This window comes from Triticum aestivum, chromosome 7B (assembly GCF_018294505.1).
Source record: "Triticum aestivum cultivar Chinese Spring chromosome 7B, IWGSC CS RefSeq v2.1, whole genome shotgun sequence".
NCBI lineage: Eukaryota > Viridiplantae > Streptophyta > Magnoliopsida > Poales > Poaceae > Triticum > Triticum aestivum.
In genome coordinates this window covers 726,084,364-726,093,172 of record NC_057813.1, presented here as the reverse complement: position 1 = coordinate 726,093,172, position 8,809 = coordinate 726,084,364, and positions in this window count along the sequence as shown.

Sequence of the window (8,809 nt, the reverse complement as noted above, 5' to 3'; positions counted from 1 at the left end):
GCGCTCTCACCTTCATCGCTGACGACTCCGCCTGGCTCCAGGAGGCTCCACTCGACGTTGATGCGCTCCCCGTCCGCGGTGCGACGCATTTCGCGCATGTGTCCGCGGCGTTCTGCTGCGACAACCGTCGACCCCGTATCGGTCGACTCCTCCATCGTCCACCCTCCCGTCTCCCGCCAGCGCAAGCGCTCGGGCCGGTCGAGGCTTCAGCGGTGGGTGAGGCACGCGGTGGCTCGTCAGACGGCCACCACCCAAGTTGCGGCAATCGAGCCCGACGAATCTCTCTACGGCCTGTTCGATCTGTCGACTGGCTCCGTAGAGACTGCATCCGAGTGCGATAGCAGTGATCCAGCGGCGGAAATCCTGATGGTCGACGGGCCCCGCAGTCCCCCTGGCTTCGCCCGTGATGGTGGAGCAGGCGACGGAGGCGACCCCGCACGAGACCACGAAGAGTACCAGCCCGAGCCACTCGACTCTCTGCAAAGAGAGGAACTTCGCCGCAGGAACGTGGATGCCCTGCGTACTCCCATCGCAGGAGAAACCCCCGAGGCTCGCGCCTTGGAGGAGGCACGTTTGGCCAATTTGGCCGAACGCACTCGACTGGAGAATCTTCAGCGAGCACTCGACGAGCGCGCGCGGCAACGAGTTCCCGACACCAGTCGACGTCAACTCTTCCCGCCGACTCAGGTATATCGAACCCCAATCCAGAATTTAGCAGCTGCGACCCGTATAGCAGAGTCCATCCAGCCTTCTCAGTCGGAAGCTGGCAGAGGCTTGATGCAGATCAGGGATCTGCTCCGGGCAGCAGGAGATCAGAATTCGGCCGTGTCGCAGTCGCGCAACAGAATTCACAGTCGATCCGTCGCTGCGAATACGGTTCAGTCGGCTCACAGTCCCAGATCGCCTCCGCGGCGTGAAGGGCGCGAGAATCGGCGAGACCAATATGGTGACCGACTCGACCGAGATGATAGGCGTCGAGTGCCCAATTCCCCTCCGAGGGGTGGGTCTTACGCTCCTCGGCAGCAAGATGACAGGCGTCAGTTCAGTACGGGGCGAAGAGTTCCAGTCGACCCCAGAGAACCAGGCTTCGACGCGCGATCCATTATCGTGCAAGGTTTGGTCGACCGGAACAGAGCCCATCGAGGCGGACTCGACAGAGATGCGCCCACAAGCAGTCGAGTGCATGTTTCTGGTCCTGAATGTTTCAGCAGAGCTATCAGAGCCGCAGTTATCCCTCCCAATTTCAGGTTGGCAACAGGAGTCAGCAAGTTCACTGGTGAGTCTAAGCCTGAAACTTGGCTTGAGGACTACCGAGTGGCAGTTCAGATTGGTGGTGGGAACGACGAGGTGGCCATGAAGCATTTGCCCCTCATGCTGGAAGGTTCTGCCAGGGCATGGTTGACTCAATTACCTCCTAGCAGCATTTACACTTGGGAAGATCTGTCCCGAGTGTTCATCAGAACGTTTGAAGGAACTTGCAAGCGACCAGCTGGACTGACAGAGTTGCAAGTCTGCGTGCAGAAGACTAATGAGACTCTCAGAGAGTATATTCAGAGATGGATCACTTTGCACCATACTGTGGAGAATGTGTCTGATCATCAGGCAGTCTGCGCCTTTAAAGATGGTGTCAAGAACAGAGAATTGAGTTTGAAGTTTGGTCGAACCGGTGACATGACCTTGAGTCGGATGATGGAGATTGCTACCAAGTACGCCAACGGCGAAGAAGAAGACCGACTCCGAAGCGGCAAGCACAAGCCGAGCCAGTCGGAAAAGGGAAACACCAGTCGGAAACAGAAGCGGAAGGCTGAACCGGCAGCTCCTGGAGAGGCTCTGGCCGTGACTCAGGGAAAGTTTAAAGGGAAACCAAAAGGATCCTGGAACCCTAAGAAGGTGAAGGATAAAGAAGGGAACGACGTGATGGATATGCCGTGTCACATCCACACGAAGAAAGACGAAGAGGGGAATATCATCTACCCGAAGCATACCACTCGCCAATGTCGACTCCTGATCCAGCAGTTTCAGGGAAAACAGTCTAAGGACAAGGAGAAGGAGTCGGACAAGGCCGAAGACAAGGAGGACAGTGAGGAAGGATATCCGCATATCAACTCCACTCTGATGATCTTTGCAGATGTGGAAAGCAAGAGTCGATTGAAAGTCATTAACCGAGAGGTGAACATGGTTGCCCCAGCAAAAGCAAATTATCTGAAATGGTCCCAAATACCCATCACATTCGACCAATCTGATCACCCGACTCATATTGCCACCCCTGGGAGGCAAGCTTTGGTGGTCGATCCAGTTGTCGAAGGCACTCGACTGACAAAAGTGCTGATGGACGGTGGAAGCGGGCTGAATTTGTTGTATGCAGACACACTGAAAGGAATGGGCATTCCGATGTCCCGACTGAGCACCAGTAACATGAGCTTTCATGGAGTTATACCAGGGAAGAAAGCCGAGTCACTCGGCCAAATAGCTCTGGACGTGGTGTTTGGTGATTCGAAACATTTTCGCAAAGAAAAGTTGACGTTTGAGGTCGTGGATTTTCAGAGTGCATATCATGCCATTTTGGGGAGACCAGCTTACGCACGGTTCATGGCTCGACCATGTTACGTGTACCTCAAATTGAAGATGCCCGGCCCCAAAGGAGTGATCACTGTCACCGGTGATCGGAAAAAGGCAGAAGAGTGCTTTCAGAAGGGCTCAAAGATTGCCGATTCCCAGGTGACAGCGGTCGAATTCGAAGAATACAAGCAAAATGCAGATCCGAGTGATTTGCTGCGATCCAAGAAACCCGCCACAGAGTCTGCATTTCAGTCGTCCGGTGAGACGAAGCCTGTTCACATTCACCCGACCGACCCCGATGCAGCTCCGACCCACATCTCCACAACACTCGACCCGAAATAGGAAGAAGCGCTCATCCAGTTCCTCCGTGAGAACTGGGACATTTTTGCATGGAAGCCCGCTGACATGCCAGGTGTTCCCAGGGGACTGGCTGAGCATCGCCTAAGAGTCGACTCATCTGCAAAACCAGTCAAAGAGCATCTTCGGCGGTCCGCCGTCCAGAAGAGAAAAGCCATTGGTGAGGAAGTGGCTCGACTGTTGGCGGCAGGATTTATCCGAGAGATATACCACTCCGAGTGGCTCGCTAATGTCGTCATGGTTCCTAAGAAGGACAAATCGCTCCGAATGTGCATTGATTTCAAGCACATCAACCGGGCCTGCCCGAAAGATCATTTTCCTCTCCCTCGCATAGATCAAATTGTTGACTCGACCGCGGGATGCGAGAGACTGTCTTTTCTAGACGCCTACTCCGGGTACCACCAGATCCGTCTGTACGGACCCGACGAGATAAAAACAGCTTTCATCACTCCATTCGGGTGCTTCTGCTATATCACCATGCCATTCGGCCTCAAGAATGCCGGAGCCACATTTATGCGAATGATTCAGAAGTGTCTACTCACTCAAATCAGTCGGAATGTGGAAGCATATATGGATGATATCGTTGTCAAGTCACGAAAAGGTTCCGACCTGCTCGCTGATCTCGCCGAAACATTTGCCAACCTCAGAAGGTATGATATCAAGCTCAATCCATCAAAGTGCACATTTGGAGTTCCTGGTGGCAAGTTACTCGGTTTTCTCGTTTCCGAACGAGGAATCGACGCTAATCCAGAGAAGATCGGCACTATTCTCCGAATGAAACGCCCTGTGCGAGTGCACGATGTCCAGAAGCTTACTGGATGCTTGGCCGCATTAAGTCGATTCATCTCACGACTCGGTGAAAAGGCATTGCCTCTTTACCGACTGATGAAGAAGGCAGACAAGTTCGAGTGGACTCCAGAAGCTGATGCAGCGTTTGCCGAGCTAAAAGCTCTGCTCTCCACCCAGCCGGTGCTTGCTGCTCCAATCAGCAAAGAGCCTCTGTTGCTCTATATCGCAGCCACAGGACAAGTCGTCAGTACTGTGCTTACGGTCGAGCGGGAAGAAGAAGGAAAAGCTCTCAAAGTTCAGCGCCCAGTGTATTATTTGTCTGAAGTCTTGACTCCATCCAAGCAGAGATATCCTCATTATCAGAAGCTTGTGTATGGAATATACATGACCACAAAGAAGGTTGCTCATTATTTCTCTGATCATTCCATCACAGTCGTCAGCGACGCTCCACTATCAGAGATTTTGCACAACAGAGATGCAACTGGTCGAGTGGCTAAATGGGCGATTGAACTTCTTCCCCTTGATATCAAGTTTGAGGCAAAGAAAGCCATTAAGTCCCAGGCAATAGCAGATTTCCTCGCCGAGTGGATTGAACAGCAGCAGCCGACTGAAGTTCACTCGGAGCATTGGACCATGTTCTTTGATGGCTCTAAGATGTTGAATGGTTCCGGTGCTGGGGTTGTCCTGGTTTCCCCCAGAGGAGATAAGCTCAGATATGTGCTCCAGATTCACTTTGATTCCTCCAACAATGAGGCAGAATATGAGGCCCTCTTATATGGGTTGCGCATGGCCATTTCACTCGGCGTCCGTCGCCTGATGGTCTATGGCGACTCGGATTTAGTGGTCAACCAAGTGATGAAGGAGTGGGACGTGAGAAGCCCAGCCATGACTGGATACTGCAGTGCAGTGAGGAAGCTGGAAAAGAAGTTCGAGGGGTTGGAGCTCCATCATATACCCCGACTGAAAAATCAAGCAGCTGATGATCTAGCAAAGATAGGTTCCAAGAGAGAAGCCATTCCGAGTGGTGTGTTCTTGGAGCATATACACACTCCGTCAGTCAAAGAAGATCCTTTCACCGAAGAAGCTCCACAGCCCAAGAGTGCCACAGATCCGACTGAGGTTGAAGTCCCAGCAGTGGTCGACTTGGTCATGGAGATCTTGGTGGTCATTCCCGACTGGACAGTTCCATATATCGCGTATATCCTGAGAAAAGAGCTTCCGGAGGATGAGGAAGAGGCTCGACAGATCGTCCGTCGATCTAAGGCCTTTACCGTAATCAAAGGACAATTATACAGAGAAAGCGCGACTGGAGTTGGTCAGAAGTGCATAACACCAGAAGAAGGTCGACTCATCCTCAATGATATCCACTCGGGGACCTGTGGTCATCATGCGTCCTCTCGGACCATCGTGGCCAAAGCATACCGAGCCGGATTTTACTGGCCAAAGGCGAATGAGATGGCAAAGGAGATAGTGGATAAGTGCGAGGGATGTCAGTTCTACTCGAATATGTCGCACAAGCCTGCATCAGCCCTGAAGACCATTCCACTCGTCTGGCCTTTCGCGTATGGGGGTTGGACATGGTCGGTCCTTTGAGAACAGGGCGAAGTGGCTTCACGCATGTACTGGTGGCAGTCGACAAGTTCACCAAGTGGATTGAGGCTAAACCAATCAAGAACCTTGACGCCGGTACTGCTGTTAGCTTCATCAGGGAACTAATATTCAGATATGGAGTCCCGCACAGCATCATTACGGATAATGGGTCGAACTTTGACTCGGAGGAATTCAGAGATTTCTGTAACTCTCAAGGCACACGGGTCGACTACGCTTCAGTCGCCCATCCGCAGTCGAATGGACAAGCGGAGCGAGCCAATGGCCTGATTCTCAAGGGATTGAAACCCCGACTGATGCGTGATCTCAAGCATGCAGCTGGAGCTTGGGTCGACGAACTTCCCTCAGTGCTTTGGGGACTGCGGACCACACCTAATCGGTCGACCGGAAGAACTCCATTCTTCTTGGTCTACGGAGCTGAAGCAGTCTTGCCGAGTGATCTTCTCCACAATGCTCCTCGAGTTGAAATCTACAACGAAGCAGAAGCTGAACAAGCGCGGCAGGACGCAGTCGACCTTTTAGAGGAAGAAAGGGAGATGGCTCTGATCCGGTCGACCATCTACCAACAAGATTTGCGTCGTTTCCACGCCAGAAATGTGAGAGGTCGAGCCTTCCAGGAAGGAGATTTGGTTCTCCGAGTGGATCAGCACAAACCACACAAGCTTGCTCCTTCTTGGGAAGGTCCCTTCATCGTCACCAAGGTTCTCCACAACGGGGCGTACCGTCTTTACAACGTCGAGCATAATATCGACGAGCCCCGAGCTTGGAACGCGGAACTACTCCGCCCATTTTACACTTAAGGTTTATCACTCGGATGAGTTGCAATAAAGTACTTCTGTAGTTCATGGACCTCAAAATAATAGTGTCATAGTTCCTCCATAATTTTTGTCACTTTTTATTTTGTCCAATAAAATTCCCCTCAGTGGGTGACTTAGCCGCGAATCCGTTCCGCCTAAGTTTGTAAAAAATCCTACCGAGTGGTGAGCCAGACTCCCACTCGGAGGCTTAGCTGCGAATCCGTTTCGCCTAAGTTATCTAAAATCCTACCGAGTGGTAAGCCGGACTTCCACTCGGGGGCTTAGCTGCAGTCCAAGTACTCGCCTAAGTTATCAAAAATCCTACCGAGTGAAGAGCAAACCTCTCACTCGGGGGCTTAGCTGCAGTCCAAGCACTCGCCTAAGTTTGTAAAAAATCCTACCGAGTGAAGAGCAAACCTCTCACTCGGAGGCTTAGCTGCAGTCCAAGCACTCGCCTAAGTTATCGAAATCCTACCGAGTGAAGAGCAAACCTCTCACTCGGGGGCTTAGCTGCAGTCCAAGCACTCGCCTAAGTTATCGAAATCCTACCGAGTGAAGAGCAAACCTCTCACTCGGGGGCTTAGCTGCAGTCCAAGCACTCGCCTAAGTTTGTAAAAAATCCTACCGAGTGAAGAGCAAACCTCTCACTCGGAGGCTTAGCTGCAGTCCAAGCACTCGCCTAAGTTATAAAAATCCTACCGAGTGAAGAGCAAACCTCTCACTCGGAGGCTTAGCTGCAGCCCAGTGCTCGCCTAAGTTTATAAAAAATCCTACCGAGTGAAGAGCAAACCTCTCACTCGGGGGCTTAGCTGCAGTCCAAGTACTCGCCTAAGTTATAGAAATCCTACCGAGTGGTAAGCCGGACTTCCACTCGGAGGCTTAGCCGCAGCCCAGTGCTCGCCTAAGTGGACTAAGGAATAAGTCGATTGCAGTAAAGGCGCCCTGCTTTGAACCTGCAAAAGACATTTCGAGCCAAAAGCAATCATATTCAAGCACCAAATTCAAGTTCGAATCGATATCTAAAGGAACCGAAAGTGCTCAGGCGTTAAGCCCGTTAAGGTTTATCGGTTACAATTCCACTCGGCATACCGAGGCAAATTTAAAGCGTCGAGCTTAGAAGAAGTTTTTTACCCCTCCTGTGGAGGGCTGGAAGGTGCAACAAACTCATCAAGATCAATTCCGTCTGCGATCCGAGTGGCAGCCGCAAGGAAAGTTTCCATAAAGGACCTGAAGTCGTGTTTCTTGGTGTTGGCCACCCGGAGGGCCGCCAGCTTCTCTTCTCGCGCATCTTTGCAGTGGACTCGGGCCAGACACAGAGCAACATCTGCACCGCACCGAGCCGAGGACTTCTTCCACTCCTGCACTCGACCAGGGATCGTGTTCAAGCGAGCCATCAGCGACTCAAGGTCATTCTGAAGTGTCTCCCCGGGCCAGAGCGTCGAGTCGATGCGAGATGTGGCGACCTTCAGCCTTGCAAGATAGTCCACGGCAGCTGCAACACGGGACTCCAGTCGGAAAACATCCATGGCAACTTCGTCGTTCACCGGAGAATTGACGGGGTCGAGGTTTGGTTCCAGCCGGCTAGTTTCTTCTTCAAAGTTTTGGCAAAATTCTGCAAGGACGATCACTGAGTCAAGGGATGGTCGAATGGAAAAACCACGATTGGAAATGATTGCCGAGCATAGAGGTTTACCTTCAAGCATAAGAAACAGCTTCTTGGCAAGACCACTCAGGAAGGCCTCCAGATCATTTTTCTTCCCAGTCAACTTACTGACTTGGTCGGTCAGGGCAGCTTTATCAGTTTTCAGTCGACTGACCTCCTTGTTGGCGATCCCAAGAGCAGCTTTCAGATTGGTATTGTCTTGTTCAAGCTTGGTGACTGAAGCTAACTTCTCGTCAGCAAGCTTGATCTTCTCAGCTAGTTCAAGGTCTTTCTTCTGTTGGGCCTCCCTTACCTTACCTGCAAGTTACAGCAAGATCAGATTTTGAAACAAACAAGGGGAAAAGCAGTCGTCAAGGTCTCACCAAACATACCTTCGGTCTCCTCCTTTGCCTTCGTCAGTTTCTCCTGAACCAGCTTCAAGTTCAGCTCGAGCTGAGTGTGCTTGTTTTCCAGCTCAGAGTAGCGAGCCACAAGATCACAGGAGTTCTGCGAAGAACCAATCGACTAAATGTCAAATATAATTCACTTCCGAGTGAAAAAGGGAAAAATCACACGTTTCTAAGACTACAGCCGAATACAAGCATTCGACCGTAGTCTCGGGGACTACACCCAGTGGGTGCACTCAGCGTGCCCCCACTAATCCTATCGAAGATAGAGTCGACCAGTCGACCTCAAAAAAAAGAGAGAGAGATGTATTCTTTAAGACTGTAATCGACTGCAAGCAGTCGACCACAGTCTCGGGGACTACACCCAGTGGGTGCACTCAGCGTGCCCCCACCGGTTTGCAAAATCCATTCGACATACTCGAATGATGCAAAGACTGAAATTATAAAACCTAAAGCCGACTGCCAGCAGTCGACCTTAGCCTTGGAGACTACACCCAGTGGGTGCACTCAGCGTGCCCCCACTAATCCTATTGAAGACAGAGTCGACCAGTCGACCAGTTTGCGAAATCCATTCGACATAGTCGAATGACGGAAAACCCGAAATTATAAAGCGTAAGGCCGACTGCCAGCAGTCGACCTTAGCCTTGGGG